The sequence below is a fragment of the Nerophis lumbriciformis genome, linkage group LG23 (assembly GCF_033978685.3).
Source record: "Nerophis lumbriciformis linkage group LG23, RoL_Nlum_v2.1, whole genome shotgun sequence".
NCBI classification, from domain to species: Eukaryota; Metazoa; Chordata; class Actinopteri; order Syngnathiformes; family Syngnathidae; genus Nerophis; species Nerophis lumbriciformis.
The window spans coordinates 15,601,592-15,618,930 of record NC_084570.2 but is presented as its reverse complement, the minus strand read 5'-3'; the positions used below and the strand labels follow the sequence as shown (position 1 = coordinate 15,618,930).

At 40.8% G+C, this 17,339-nt stretch overlaps 1 long non-coding RNA gene across 3 annotated transcripts in view; it reads left to right on the top strand.

Annotated features, from left to right (window-relative positions):
- The first annotated feature begins 1,941 nt into the window (after positions 1–1,941).
- The window catches only part of LOC133622365 (uncharacterized), a 178,337-nt gene continuing 162,939 nt past the window's right edge, over positions 1,942–17,339 (top strand). For all 3 annotated transcript variants that reach the window (XR_009817768.1, XR_009817767.1, XR_009817766.1), the window contains exon 1: positions 1,942–2,055. This is a non-coding gene — a long non-coding RNA (uncharacterized lncRNA). The remainder of the gene's footprint in view (positions 2,056–17,339) is intronic.

The window sequence follows — 17,339 nt, the reverse complement described above, 5'->3', positions numbered from 1 at the left end:
GGATCGCTGAAATTAGTAGGACAAAACGGCGCTTGCCAAATACTCTCATCAGTGAAGCATGTTTAACATAAACAGTGGGATTTCTAACAATTAGGAAGGTTTGTGTCATGTTTGTCCTCCTACAGAAAATATATTAAAACAAAAAAATTGTTTTTTTCTTCATCTTTTTCCATTTTCACACATCTCTGAAAGAGGTCCAGGGAGGCGCTATAGAGCCGGTTTTAGCTGACTCAAACTGAGACAAAACGATATCGCGGCAAGAATTGTGTTTCCCCAAAGTTGGTCCTCCTACACCTTTAATTAACTGCTTCACCATTTTTTGCACAGAGAATGGCAACGGGACTCATGTTAGTTCTCGTTCTTAGAAAGGTGTTTGTGGAAGGAGTTGTTCCCTCAGCAAACTCACCTCCCACTTTATAAGTTCATTGATTAAAAGTCTTAGATCCATTCAGTGTAGCTGTGGGGTTTTGGAACAACCACTGACTAAGTCAGTGTGTGCAGCGTCTACAATAGGCCCACCCACGGCGAATTCACCATAATCATGGTGGATTCGCAGCCAACTGTGAAAAACCCTTAAATGGACACACAAGGGTGTCGGTGAATCAACCATTGCTTGTGCTGAACAAGGGGTGAAAAAAAGTAATTTATGAGGCCCAATTATGTTATAATTGTTTTTATTCAAATCAGAGATAAGTGGCCATTTCAAACCGGGTGAATAGTTGGCCAGTGTGGAAATGAAGCAACATCTGTCTGGAGGATGCAGCCAAGAGAGAGACACAACTTCATCCTGCACGGCTGACCAAATATATTTATCTCATGTAGATGCTTGAGAGCAAGATTTTTTCTTTTCATGTTGCTATAATCAGTGAGACCCAAAAATGGCATTATCCACCCATTGTTTTTTTTTTGTTTTTTTTCCCTTTCCAATCTCAAATAGGCTCCGGAATGAAGGGAGCCAAGAAATCCTTCACTCATTAATTAAATGCATCTATAACTGTCAAACTGCAGCAAGGTTGATGGAAATAAATGAATTCAGTTACAGTAGCTGTGGTTCACTATGAATAAGTGAGGCGTAATTGTGGAGCACACAATAAATCATGTTCTAGAACTGCGCTCTTTGCCTTTTAAGGATAATATAAGACGCTTTATGATGAAAAACTTGCATGTTTCAAACCCACGAGCCCTATTGACAGAGATGACATCAAAGTATTCTGTGTCTTTTTAACTGAGTGCTAGTAATACCTTTTAAAATACCATTTGAGACTATTGCTGCATCATTGCATGCAGTCTTACAGGTGTTACTCACCATAGCAATCCTGTAAATCAGATTGTAATGTGCTGATTTGTTTGGCTTGTGGTACCAGTATGCTATTGTTTTGAATGAAAGAGGAAGTACAATGAAATTAAGGGATGTAGCGCTTTTATCATGGTATATCAGAATCAGAATCAGAAATACTATAATAATCCCCGAGAGGAAATTTAGATTGTCAGTACAATCCCATTTAAGAGCAGACAAACATTACAGGGAGACAGAACAAGAAGAAAAAAAACTCATAGCCATAGCACACATAAGCACGTGTGTAAGAGATAAACATCTGCCAACTTCTGGCGGCCCTTACAAAAAAGTTTAGAAACAGGTAAACGCTGTGGAGGGGAAGAAATTGGTGAGAGAAAAAAACATATTCAGTCTGGAGCCCCTGGAGAGAGGGTCCAGACTGAGGCCAAGGAATAAAAAAACCTCAAAGCCATAGCACACATAAACATGTGTGTAAGAGGGAAACATCAAAGAACACAAAGGACATTAAAGACATTAAAAGAGCAGAGCTGATGCAACCAGCCACTTCGACACACAGCTAAATGTCATGGCGTGGATTCGAACCCGTGTCTCTCATGATTCTGGCTGCTCACTCGGGCACGCCCCCGCTCGCGCTGGGCGCAGCACGCCCACGCAGCAGGCAATCACCCATCTGCGCACCCGAGCCTGACGAGAGGGAGCGGCATAAAGAGACAGCAAAGCCAGGAAACCTTCGCCAAAACGTAGCCAATCTTACCTGAGTAAGCATCACGTCTGGCACCTCTCCCATGTTCCTTGCTCGTCTTCTTTGTGCTCTTCCTTGTTCCTGTCTTGATGTCCTTTGTGTCTTCCACAGTGTCTTCCGTGATCGTGTCTTGCCTCACGACCTCCTCCCGGATTGTTGCTAGTAATAATGCTGAGACAGCATACAATGCAGAGGTCCAACAGCTGGCTTCATGGTGTGCTAACAATAACTTGGTTCTAACAAAACCAAAGAACTAATTGTAGACTTCCGCAGGAAAGGGCAGAACAAACACCCTCCACTTTTAATTAATAACAATCATGTAGAAAGGGTCAAGCATTTCAAATTCTTAGGGGTGAACATAACAGAAGATCTATGCTGGGACATTAACACTGCTTCTACAGTCAGAAAGGCCCAACAACGTCTTTTTTTTTTTGAGGAAACTAAAATGCGCAAACATTCCGCAGAAATCAATGGTCAACTTTTACAACCGTGCCATCAGCAGTGTCCTCACTTACGGATTTTTAGTGTGGTTTGCTAGCTGCTCTAAAGCAAACCAACAGGCCCTCCAGCGAGTGGTTAAAGCGGCGGGGGAAATTAGAAGGACGATACTCCCAGAGATGAGTGCCATGTACACAACTCGCTGCCTACAACGACAGACAGATACCACCCAGCACATGGCCTCTTCAACCTGCTACCCTCTGGAAGAAGGTATAGATCGGTCCGCGCCAGGACCACCAGAATGTCTCACAGTCTGTATCCCCAGGCTGTGAGACTGCTAAATGAACAGCCTGCCCCTTTGCTGCCCCGGAACCATCTTATTACTTCACTCTTCACCACCTCAATAATTGTGCTCTGGACATTGCATTGCTGCAACATCAACGTAACACCCATCAGACATCTGACTGTTCCCACCCCCACGTCCCTCTTATCGCGATCTTCCTGACAATGCTAAAATGCTAAAATGTAAACTATTGTCAACCTGCACATCAATGCAGTTTCTATGCCGCTGGACAAAGCTCAAACAAAATATCGTTGTTCATGTATGACTTAAGTGTTATTATGACAATGACAATAAAGTAATTGATTGATTGATTGCCTTCCCCGATCCTTGACCACTGTTCGGACCCGGACATCGTTGCCTCTCTCCAGCCCCTGACTGCTTGCCTCCCTCCTGACTACCCCTTCGCCTTCCACCTTTAGATTGGACAAAAGATACATCCAACACGCACCGACAACACCCTCTGGTAAATTCCACATTGTTAATTCCACACATAGTCTGCATTCACTCACTAGTGGTAGCATACACATCCCACACATTCATCAAAGGTTTAAATAAACCTTTGAAAACACAGTTCTGCCTTGGTGTCGCCTCCTTCTCTTTGCCTAGTACACAACACTAAAAAGTAAAACAAAAACAACAAAATGAAAAAAAACATATACACTGTGGTGGCCTCTGCGGTGTTCCACGCCATCGTCTGCTGTAGTGATGCCCCCCCCCCCCCCCCCCCCAAAAAAAAAGGAGGGGGGAGCGTGCGTAGTACAGTACAGCAGAGCCGGCCCAAGGCATAAGCGTACTAAGCGCTTGCTTAGGGCCCCGCGGCCACCAGGGGGCCCCCAAAAGCAATTAACAAAAAATTATTATTTTTTATTTTTTGCATGTACGAGTCTGACTGATGATTTCTAAATGATCAAAGATATATTATTGTACAAAAACACAATTTTAGGTCAACATTTTTACACATTGCTCTTTCAGGTTTTTGTTACCAAAAATAATAAAGTGAATCAGAATCAGCTTTATTGTCCAGTTATGTTTAACACACATGGAATTTAACTTCAGTAGACTGCGCTCTCTTTGTACAAAGTAAACATTAAATATGAACAATTAACTAAAAATATAAACTAGTAATTAAAGACTAATATGTACAAGACTGATGAGACAAGATGACACTTTTACTGTAAATACAAAGCTTTATCACTTGGACTGTTCAACCCAGGCCACTCTTGTAGCTGAATGTTTTCTACATTTTAAGATTAGGAACCATATGTGGCACTCTGGACATCATTCGTTCATTCATTGGTATTATTTATGTTCTTAACTGGGCCACCCCCATATCTTTATAAATGACATGTCATTTGTAAAGACATGCCAGGCTGACAATAGGATAATGTAAACAACACTGCCAGAGCCGCAATGAGTTTATAGTAGGTGTGTGAATGATCAATCAATATTATTGGCAGAAATAGAGGGCGCCAAAATCAAATTTTGCTTAGGGCCCCATGGAGGCTTGGGCCGGCACTGCAGTACAGTGTGCGCAGGTCGGCGAATCACCGAATCACTTCTGCAGCAGCAGTTCTGTGCGCAGGTCGGCGAATCACCGAATCACTTCTGCAGCAGCAGTTCTGTGCGCAGGTCGGCGAATCACCGAATCACTTCTGCAGCAGCAGTTCTGTAAATATGCAAACAAAAAGAAAATAAATACCTTCAAAATAAAACAAATAAATTAAGAGCCAGAAATGCCAACATAAAAACTAAATGTTCTGTAGCCTACGTTTAAAAATATAACAAAGAAAATATTAACTTAAATGTGCAAACAAAAAGAAAATAAACAGGCTACCTTAAATAAAACTAAACAAATATTAAACCAAGTGCCAGAAAAGCCAACATTAAAACTAAAATTTCTGTAGCTTACATTTAAAAATATAAAAATGGAAATATCAACTTAAATATGCAATAAAAAAGAAAATAAATAGCTTAAATAATATAAAAATCAAGATAAATAATAGCCTATGTATATGTACATACATTAGTTATTATTTTTATTTTAAATCTTCTCAAACAGCCTGCCCTACACTTTACCCCCCGCCCCTCCCCCTCGCGTCGCTGCTGCTCAGCCTTGCCCTGCACTGACTTTCTTTCTGTCTCCTCTACTCTCATAACTTTATGTGTTGAGATAATGTGTGTGTTTGTTTTCATGTGGCTTGAGTCAACATTAGCCGTTAGCTTGGAGAATGAATGGAGAACGGATGCCAATGGCATGAAACATATCCCCGCGACGGGAGGAGAATCACTCGCGGCATTGGGGCAAGCAGAGCAGAGAGCGAGAGCGTTGTCGTTCACTGAGTGATTCATGTCGTTAATCCGCGGTGAACGAATCGTTCGCTCAGTCCCTCCCCCATGATGAGTAGCTGGCTGCGTCGTTCGCCGACGTCACAGAATGCGCCAGTTCCACTCATACCGGCATGGTCGCGGCGGAGCTCAACTGAACTGAGAAAGGAACGAATCAGTTCATGAAGTGATTTGGTTCAGTACGTTCACTCAAAAGATTCGTTCGTTCGAACGAATCGTTCGCGAACGACACAACATTAGTCTGCTGGGGTGGGGGGAGCATGGTCAGAGACAGGAGCAGACCCAACAAAGCAACAAAGAGAGCCGACTCCACCCTCGACCACCGACTAACTCTCGACCAGTGTCCAGTCCGCATGGACGAGCGAGGATACGTCTAAGGAGACCGAGGTGTCTGAGACCTGCTCATTCAGCGCCAGCTCCGCAGCCCTGTCTCTTCATCCGCATCTCCTTCAGTTTCTCCAAACGGACTCTGGTGTGACAGACACCCAGCAGCTGGTCTCCATGGCAAAAAGGCTCTCGGGAGGCAGATCCAGAAGTTCACAAAAAAGCACCGTTGAAGTCATGAATGTGTCACACAGTTCCCGAACCAAAAGGCATAAAAACTCACAAGAGGGAAACATCAGGAACACAAAAGGATGACACAAGAGCACAGAGCTCCTGCCACCAGCAGCCACTACATCTTGGGGGGGGGGGGAAATACGCTAAAACTGTAATGGGAGGCTAAATGTGTCGCTCACATTGGACAACCAAAGTTAAAAAGTAAAGGTTTTCAGAAATACAAGCTTAGATTTTCAATTAGTTGAGTTATTCTGCGTTTAAAAAAATCAACCAAAACAAGAATAATTAATTATAGAACAGAAGAGTGTTAAATGTTAACTTCGACCTGAACTATCTGAGCCAACTATGTCAGTTTGTTTCTGTGTTCTCATTGTCACCATCAGTTAACTGATAGGAATTAGCTTATCACCAGAATTAATTTCTATAAATGATACTGTGGAAGTTGCCCTCCAGGGGGTTCTTCGGACCACCAAGCACTGACATGACAGCCCGGTTCAGGTTCTTAATACAGTTTTATTTTTCAATAGAGTCTGTCTCTTACTTTCCAGCAAATGCTTTTGTGTCCGTCTCAGGCTCGCTCTCGCTCTTACTCCAGCTCCAACTCCCATACTCTCTCCTCCCGGCTGCTGCCTTTTAACAGAGCGACAGGGGATTAGATAACCAGGCCCTGGTGGGCCATCTACGCACCTGTCGCTGATCTCGAAGCCGGTCTTGGCACACCCTGCTTCGCTGCAGGTCCGCAGGCCACGCCCCCCCCCACTGATGCATTTGTATTTATTTTATTAATTTTTTAAATTGCACTTGCGCGTTCGAGGATACTATTTAACTGCAGTCACAGTGGAAACGGAATATTTATATTATGGTTGTCCCGATACCAATTTGGTACCGGTGCCAAAATGTATATTGACACTTTTCAAAATAAAGGGAACTACAACAAATTTTAATATGGGCTTTATTTTAACAGAAAGTCTTACAATACATTAAACATACATTTCCTATTGCACTCAAAGAACAATTTTAAAAGGTTCTATCCATCCATTTCTACCACTTGTCCTTCTTGGGGTGGCGGTGTGTGCTGGAGCCTATTCCAGCTATCAATCGCAGGGCCAACAGAGATAAATTAAAACAGAAATTAAAAGGCATTAAACACATTAGGCTTTTCTTGTTGCAGTCAAAGATCAATTTACAATTTTCCATATTACATATAGTCTGCCATAATCAAGGATTAGGTTAGAATATAATACCACTCTTTATTGACATTGTATGAAATTATTAATGATTTATGAGTTGCCAATCCTAGTCTGTACTTTAAGAAATATACAATTATTAGTAAATACTAAAAACACAACTGTAGATACATGTCTACAGATAAGCCATGTAGCAGGTAAAACACATTGTTAAAGATAAAACACAAATTGTAGGAATTTGTTACACAATTTAGTCATTTCACTTGCATTAGTTGACGCTAATTGGGCAGTTTTAATCCCGCTAGTATTTGGCATCTAGCCATCTACATGTGCACGGTGGGGGAGCTGGTTAATTTATTAGGGTAGCGTACAGAATGGCAATGTGTTGGCTGAGTGACGTCCGTGATGGATGAAAAAATGGTTCCGGTATTTTTGAAAAGCAGTATATAAACAGCTACTTTTTTTCAACAGTCTGAACCCTGCATCTTAAAAAACAGTGCGGCTAATTTACGGATTTTAATTTGCGTAATGTGTTGTATTGAACAAGTAGTCTTCATATTACACTGACAGAGACACTGAAAAGGTATGTTATTGTTTGTGCTATGGCACCATTTTTTGGACGAGTTTGCTCACTGCAGGTTGGAAATGTTCTTTCTGTTTTGTGCTTTAAACCGAAAGTATAACTTTCCAAAGCGTTTCTGCTCGAAAAAATTATACATTCATCACTCCAAGCAACATTTGTAAATTTTACAATATAACTAAAACAATTCATATATACTAAACCATCCCAGTGTTTTCATGCATAGTTGTCGTTAGAATTAGCAAAAATGCTAACACGTTTACAAGTGCCTGTGTATTTTTAACATACAATGACAATATTTTTGTATTGTTTCAGTTTCGTAAACTCACCAACATGTCACCGTAGAGTTATTTAGTCTGTTTTGCTGTTTGAAGAGATAGCTTCCACAGCTAGTGGGTCCATGCCTTATTTTTTGTTTGTTTATCTGTTTTACTGCTATGTTCCAGGCACCGTTTGGAAACAATTTAGGTATGTAAATACACATTTACAAAATATTTCATACTGGTGTATATCTGAAGCTAATAGTCCGGTGCGGCTAATATATGTAAAAATATGTTTTGCTTCTAAATTTTGTTGAAATACGGTGGTGTATTTATTTTGTGTATAATAATAGAAAAAGCATTTTGTATCAAAATGATTGTGGGAGGACACTAACTATTATGTAAATAAAGTTAGCACAAATTAGATACGTTAATTAGAGACAGGAGACCGTAGAATACCCTTTGTGTTGACTGAAGAGCAGTTAGCTGTTAACTGATAAAAGAACATCAAACAAATGTGCTCTCGAAATTCACTTCATAGTGATTTGATAGCTGCCACCACCCACTAAATACGATTCCAACAGTAACGATGTTTTTTTCAGCCACAATAAGTAGGTTGCCAACGTATTTTTTATTTGCATTTACGAGCATTCACTTTGTGTTTGGTATTCCAATCAGGGTTTTCCGATACTGATCATCCATGATTGATATCAGCTGATACTGATGCCACAAATTTACTGTACATTTTTAAAATGTTTTTATAATATGTGCCTTTGGATTGGCAGACCGGGTAGGTGGTTCCTCTCTTTAAGAAGGGGAACCGGAGGGTATGTTTAAACTCTTGTGAGATCACACTCCTCAGCCTTCCCGGTAAAATCAATTCGGGTGTACTGGAGAGGAGGCTATGTCGGATAGTCAAACCTCGGATTCAGGAGTAGCAGCGTGGTTTTCCTTCTGGTCGTGGAACTGTGGACCAGCTCTGTACTCTGGGCAAAGCCCGCGAGGGTGCATGGGAGTTTGTTCAACCAGTCTACATGTGCTTTGTGGACTTGGAGAAGGCATTCGACTGTGTCTTTCGGGAAGTCCTGTGGGGAGTGCTCAGCGACTATTGGTATCGGACTGCCTGATTGTGGTGGTCCGTTCCCTGTATGCTCGGTGTCAGAGCTTGGGCTGCATTGCTGTCAGTAAGTCAGACCCGTTTCCTGTGAGGGTTGGACCCCGCCAGGGCTGCCCTTTGTCACCGATTCCGTTCATAACTTCTATGGACATAATTTCTAGGCAGAGTCAGGGTATTGAGGGGATCCGGTGTGGTGACGGCAGTATTAGGTATCTGCTTTTTGCAGGTGATGTGGTCCTGATGGCTTTATCTGGCCAGGATTTCCAGCTCTCACTGGACCGTTTCGCAGCTGAGTGTGAAGCGACTGGGATGGGAATCTCCAAGTCTGAGTCCATGGTTCTTGCCCAGAACAGGGTGGAGTTCTATCTCCGGGTTGTGGAGGAGATCTTGCCCCAAGTGGACGATTTCAAGTATCTTGGATTCTTGTTCACGAGTGAGGGAAGTGTGGATTGTGAGATCGACAGGCAGAACGGTGGTCTGCAGTGATGTTGACCATGTATCAGTCCATAATGGTGAAGAAGGCAATGCTCTTAATTTACCAGTCGATCTACTATCCCTACCCATGGTCATGAGCTTTTGGTCATGACCAAAAAAGACAAGATCACGGTACAAGCCAGGGAACACCTCGGGATCCCCCGGGAGGAACTGGACGAAGTGGCTGGGGAGAGGGAAGTCTGGGTTTCTCTGCTTAGGCTGTTGTCCCTGCGACCTGACCTTGGATAAGCTGAAGAAGATGAATGGATAGTAAGCGTTATTGAAAGCGTAACAATTTCAACACAATATTTCAACAAGTTCCTTATTCCTTTTTATTAATAACAACAATGATAATGTATCAGATTTATATAGCACTTTTACAGACACACAGTGCCTCACATTGTTCATTTACTACACCCTGATGGTGGTATGAGTGGTTACATTTGTAGTCACATCTGCCCTGGTGTAGACTGACATTAACATGGCTGTCAATTTGCACCAACCGACCACCACCAAACATTCATACCACCAGTGTCAGTGGCAATGGTAGCCAGGTGGGTGAAGTGTCTTGCCGAAGGACACAACGGCAGTGACTGGGACGGCGGAAGCTGAAATTTTACCAAGAACCCACAAGTTTCTGGACGGTCGCTTAACTTTCCGCCCCAAGTTTGTCAATAGTACAAAACAATTAAACAAATAGGTAAAAAACTAACTTTTAAATAATAATTTGTCTTTTGGCCTTAAAGTCCTCTCGTGTTCAGAGAATTATTGTTTGTAAACTATGACTTCCTTTATCCCAGTCAATACTGTTGTGTCTTTGGGCAAGACCGTCATCCACATTCCCTGTAGAGCACAGGTGTCAAACTCAAGGTCCGGGGGTCAGATGTGGCCCGCCACTTCATTTTATTTGGCCCTAAAAAGCCTGGAAATAATACATATCAACAAAGTACAGTATATTTTCTTTCTAAATGTATTTTTTTTTCTATTTTGGGAGAAAAATATATGTACTCCATGTATATCGCAAATATACAAATATTGTCTAATTATGCAAAAATATATTATCAAACCATTTTTTAAATAGAAATAAATACTACTAATATTAATTTCCAAGCCACCTATCCATCAAATCGTGCAATGTAAAAGTAGCAATAGATTTCATGGTAAAATTGTGTTTTTTTACAACATTTTTCTCTAAATGAAAAAAAGAAAACAGTACTTTTTTCACTGTAATAAACTGTGGTGCCGTTTTGGCATTTACAGTAATACACGGAAAACTCTACAGTTGTTGATTTGCGGTAAAAACAACAACAGCCAAACAAACTGGCAGCCCAGGTGCCAAAATGTTACTGTAAAATTGCATTTTTTTATTTACAGTAAAAAAAAACAAATGTACATTTTACAGTAAAATTCTGGCAACTGAGCTGCATTTTTTTTTTTTTACTATAAAAACAGCAGTACTGTTTTTCAATTTAAAGTATTATACACACAATTGTGCAGTGAAATTATTGCAACTTAACATATTTTTTGTACATTTTAGTTTTAAAAAAATCTACTAATAAAATGCATCTTCACTGTTAGAAATGGCCCTCTGGGGCCAAACATAACTGCAATGTGAACAATACTTTGACACCTCGTAGAGGTGGGTGCTACACTGACCGCCGACTGCTCTTCAAGAGGGTAGGTTAGAGGCAAAGACAAATGTAACTGTTTTTTTTTTATTTAAAAAAAAATGGTGGTTTGAGGTTGTGCAGAGGAATGCTGGAGTAGTCCTTCCGGTATCATTATTCTATCATGCGATGCAGCAATGCCACTGGCTTGAAAACAGCCCAGAGCCCAATGCTGTAAAACACCATGTTTAACAGCTGCTGTGCGTCAATGCCTCACCTTTGGTCCTCCAAACAGTCTGGTTATTGTGGCCCATAAATATCCACGGGGCCAAAAGGAAGCTGCGACAATGCAGTAATTGTTTGAAATGGTTGTTTTCTTATATACAGTCGTGGTCAAAAGTTTACATACACTTGTAAAGAACATAATGTCATGGCTGTCTTGAGTTTCCAATCATTTCTACAACTCTTATTTTTTTGTGATAGAGTGATTGGAGCACACACTTGTTGGTCACAAAAAACATTCATGAAGTTTGGTTCTTTTATGAATGTATTATGGCTCTACTGAAAATGTGACCAAATCTGCTGGGTCAAAAATATACATACAGCAATGTTAATATTTGGTTACATGTCCCTTGACAAGTTTCACTGCAATAAGGTGCTTTTGGTAGCCTTCCACAAGCTTCTGGTTGAATTTTTGACCACTCCTCTTGACAAAATTGGCGCAGTTCAGCTAAATTTGTAGGTTTTCTGACATGGACTTGTTTCTTTAGCATTGTCCACATATTCAAAATGGGGTTTAGGTCAATGCTTTGGGAAGGCCATTCTAAAACCTTAATACTAGCCTGATTTAGGCATTCCTTTATCACTTTTGACATGTGTTTGGGGTCATTGTCCTGTTGGAACACCCAACTGCGCCTAAGACCGCCTTCAAAGGCCTGCTCAACCTGCTATCCGGCGCCAGAAAGTAATTCATCTGTTGGAGTACCTAGTCTTCCTTCGTTCCACATGACAAGCTCTGCGTCTCGTCTGCTCCTGTGAGTCCCTGTTGTCCCCGTCTGGTTCTCTGGCTACCCCTTTTGGATTCTCGACCTCCCACTTGGACATGGAAGGAAGGCGGTCTGATCATCAGCGTCAGGTGTGCTGATTGCTGATGGAAAGCAGCTGCTGCTGCTGCCGGCCGGAGTGACGCAAGCAGGAGATGAGCGGCCGTGGGCGTGTCCCGAGGTGCGCTCCGAGGGCCTCAATGATGAATGCGCATGCCAATACGCCCGGGCCGTGACAGGCTGATGATTTTAAGTTGTCCTGAACAATTTGGAGGTAATTGTCAGAGTTTGTTGGTGACGAACCCCAAGATGCAGAGAAGGCGGAAGGCATTGTGCGGGAAAACAAGATTGAATTAAACACTATGGCAAAAAAAAAAAACAAAAGGGTACAAACAAAAGGCGCGCACAAGGCGGAGAACAAACTTGGCTATGAACTAAAATAGCACAAAAGCTAACTGTCGACAAGAAACAAAAACACTTACTGTGACACGAAGGAACTATGACAAGAGCAGAGTGAACAAAAGTAGACAGAGCTACAACAACAATTATTATGACAGGTAGTAGAGACAACAAGTATTAGCGACAATGACAATAATCCAGCACTGACTGGAGGGGAAGGCAGGTTTAAATAGCAGCTGGCTGATTGACACCAGGTGTGGCCAGGTGCCAATCAGCCACAGCTGAGGGGACACAGCACTCAGGGAGACAAACAGGAAACAGAACCAAAACAAGAGCACTGACAGGAAATACTACACACACAGAGGAAAAACTAACACAACCAAACTGTCAGGGGCAAGCCTGACAATAATCCTCCTTTTTTCTATGTCCCATTTACTCTCTGTAAAGCACCAGTTCCATTGGCAGCAAAACAGGCCCAGAGCATAATACTACCACCACTATGCTTGACAGTAGGAATAGTGTTCCTGGGATTAAAGGCCTCACCTTTTCTCCTCCAAACAAATTGCTGGCTATTGTGGCCAAACAGCTAAATCTGACCACAGAACTTTCCTCCAGAAGTTCTTATCTTTGTCCATGTGATGTCAGATACCATACGACACCATACTTAACTTTATTGATAAAGCCCTGAAACAAACGACACCAATTTTGCCAGAAGCTTGTGGATGGCTACCAAAAGCGCCTTATTGCAGTGAAACATTACGTTCTTTACATGTGTATGTCGACTTTTGACAACGACTGTATTATTTAATTTTTTGAGTGTGTTAAAACTGGTGTAATGTAGAATATTTGAACGCTACGCAATCTTGCAAAGCACAGACATGATTGATCACCAGGAGCCACAGAGCAGATAACTATAAATACACAAATACGCTAAAAGTGTTTCCCATTTCTAATAAATGCCATCGTAATTAATTTATATATATATATATATATATTTTTTTTTTATGGGAAGTACTCTAGAACCCCCAAGTAAGGGTTTTAGCCTGCATGCAGAGGCAGTTACGAGGCTTTAATACAGCTTGTGTGTTGCCATAATAGTGGCGCTGGCAGGAGCCTCTCAGAGGACTATAATCACCACATTTGCTGGGTGCAAAGACTCTGAGAAACAGTTAACAACCCTGTAAACAAGCATGCACAGCTAGCACACACCGCTAAATGTCAGGAGACAGATGAGGGTGCTCGAAAGACTCTAAGAGGGTATTGCTCTGTACGCTTGTATTCCCTCGGGCAGGTTGCAATATTTATCGCACTCTTGTGTGGTGGCCAATTACAGCCGGGGGGGGGGAGAGGTTCATTCCAATGCATATGCTACAGGGGTCAAGGTTGAGCGTCAGCTATGAGCACGCACACAGAGCGATGTGAATAAATATTGATAAGTGAATCAATTCATGTCAACCCACTCAGGTCAAATGGAACCAAAGCAATAAAATAAGTGGGGTTCAATCATACAAGAGAGGTCAAAAGGCATATCGGCTTTCTATACTGGTGTTTTTTTGTTTTTTTTGTCTTTATGCAATTATTTGCACAGGCCTGCAGTCACCACAACACTGAGTCAACACCTTTTATAACTCGGATGCCTCAATGTTCCTTTCTGTTGAATTTGTGAAGATGACTCGTTTGGCCTGCGATACTGAAATAAAGAGATAGTCACTGTTGTAGCCTTCAAAACCTCTCAAACAACTTCAAAATCCTCTATCATTGTTTTATATACACACTGCAAATCTATGTATAATGTAGTAACAGACACCTTCATAACAATATATAATTGTCATGTCTGTGTAATCACGTTTTGTCTTAGTCATGTTTTGTTTAGTTATTGGACTCTTTAGTTTCTGGCTTTTCACTCCCTTGTCTTGTTTCCATGATTACCCATTAGTTTCACCTGTTCCACGTTTGGACTCATTGTGCACTCTTGTTTGTCACCATAGCAACCCATTAGTTTTCACCTGTCACGTCACGCACCTGTTTCACGTTTTGAGTCACGCACCTGTTTTCGTTAATCATGTCTGTAGTATTTAAGTTCATTGTTTTTCAGTTTGTCTTTCTGGTGACATCCTCACATTTATGCTCTGTCCATTCATGACACTTGTTTTTCATGTCCATCCTTCATGCTACTATTTTTGTCCAAGCCAAGTAAGTTTTTGTTTATTAATGCTATAGTCTTTTGATTTCATAGTTTGTTCTCCGCCACTGTGCGCGCTTTTCGTTTGTACTTTTTTTTGATATATTAAATAAATCATGTACTCACATTCCCGCCTCGCCCAAGTCATAACAATAATATGTTAGATATTTACCGTATTTTTATAATTTTAAACATTTCTGGGACTAATATCTCCCGCGCATTGAATTATGTTTCCATAGCAATGCACGTCTGGCAATAAACATGTGTTCCTACTTCCGGAATTAAACTCGAGTGTTTTCTAATCATGGCAGACTTAGTAACAGACAACGAAGACGACTATTTTTGGACAAAAGAGGATTCACAACCTTGTCGCTTTTGAAGCTGAATATACTGAGGAGGAAGTACTGCTTATAGAAGCGAGCACGAAGTAAGAGTGAGACGTTGGAGCAGACGGAAGCCGCGAGAGTGAGGTGAAAGCGATTTTGAGGCTATTGATATGGAACTTGGAGCCAAGCTTTTTTGACATAAATGGCGTGCTTACCCAAAATCAACAGGAAACGTCCCCCACACAGCTGGACCTGATGAACAACTATACATGAGTGAGTCAATTTTTTTTCTATTTGTATTTTTTATTTATTTTTTTGTCCTGTCCAGCTACTCAGGCAAATCATATTGTTGATGTAGATGCCCATATCGGCTGTACGGATTTACTTTACAAAAGAGAAGAGTGGGATACTTCTCTTGTTGCCTTATTTGTATTTGACTTTATTAAGTGGATTTATATTATTATTTGGTGCAGGAGGGGATAGAAAGAGAAAAAACGGGGAATTTGCGGGGACAGGAGGGAGATAAGACAAAGAGACAACAACAACAAACACAACAACAACAACATCAGCTAATAGGATATCTACAAATATGATGGTAAAAGTGATAGCAAAGAAGCAGTTAGTGAAATAAATAATAATACAGAAATGACAATGAGCATTATTACACTACAAAGGGATCAATACAAATGCCAATAGAAATAGCACTATTGATAATGAACAATAACAATAATTACCTCTATTATCAACAATACAATTGTTTCAAATGCAACAGTACATATATGTAATGATAACTTAAAATACAAAATAAAGCAGATAAATGGAGGGGAAGAAAGAGAAGCAAATTGTATTAACCTTGTAGATTGTTATAGTAACAATAGGTTAAGCTTCGTCAGTGTCCCTAGGGGAACAACGTTAATATATGTTTGATGAAACGTGGTTATATGCATGAGTGTATGTATGCATATGTGCTTGCATATGTACAGTATGTGTATATGTATGTTTGTACAGTGAATGTACGGTATGTGTATATGTATGTTTGTACAGTGAATGTATATGTACAGTATGTGTATATGTATATTTGTACCTTCAAAGCCCTCTCAAACAACTTCAAAACCCTCCATCAATGCTTTATATACACACTGCAAGTCTACGTATATAAATGTAGTAACAGACACCTTCATAACAATATATAACATGTTCAATATATGTCATATTTTGAACATTTGAATCGTTTCCAGGACTTATTTCTTCCGCGCATTGATATCTGTTTCCATAGCAGCGCACGTCTGACTTCTGGCTACAAATTTGTGTTCCAACTTCCGGAATCAAACACGAGTGTGTTTTCTAATCATGGCAGACTTAGTAACAGACAACGAAGACGACTATTTTTGAACAAAAGAGGATTCTCAATCGTATCTATTTTGAAGCTGAATATACCGAGGATGAACTACTCCTTATAGAACAAAGGAAGAGTGAGACGTTGGAGCAGACGGAAGCCGAGTGAGTGAGGTGAAAATGATTTTGACGCTATAAATATGGAACTTGAAGCCAAGCTATTTTGACATAAATGGCGTGCTTACCCAAAATCAACAGGAAACGTCCCCGGACGGCTGGATCAGACAAACAACAGTCCATCGAGTGAGTCACTTTAATATCGATCATAATACGCGGAGCACGCCATGCGTGTTATGACAACTACAGTACGTACGCTGTCTGGCTATCTCAGCTGTGTGCAAACAAAACATGAAATGTGGGCTAATACTTTACAGATACTGCAATATGATTATTCATGTTGTCAGTCAGTACACATTGGTGTCGTATCGCAATGTTGTAAATTACAAACTCAAACACGTTTCGTGTTGAGGTAGAAGCTAGCTTATCTCTTTCCGTAGTTAGCTTTTACGGCTAATACCGTATCACGCCGATGTGTTACTACGCTAGAAAAATAGTTCCTCAGTGTTCGCTCTTACAATAACAATGTTGTTACAGCTTGGTTATTATACAGGTTACGGAACGTAATTGAAGTATTGTTGGCGGTTTTTGAATGCATTATCAAAGTGATTTAGAGGTATAATTGATTGCTTCCATTAGCGGGATTGTTAGCCACCTAAAACAAGCCGATTAGTGAAAAAAAAAAAAACTTTTGTTTTCTTGTCTCTCATAAGGATTGTGAACGACAGGCAAAAAAAAAAAAAATTGCAGTTTCCCTTTGAAGCAACATAATAAAAATAATCCAAATCAGCCACAAAATCTAGTCACTTGTTCCTCATCATATAAATGATAAATGGGTTGTACTTGTATAGCGCTTTTCTACCTTCAAGGTACTCAAAGCGCTTTGACACTACTTCCACATTTACCCATTCACACACACATTCACACACTGATGGAGGGAGCTGCCATGCAAGGCGCTACCAGCACCCATCAGGAGCAAGGGTGAAGT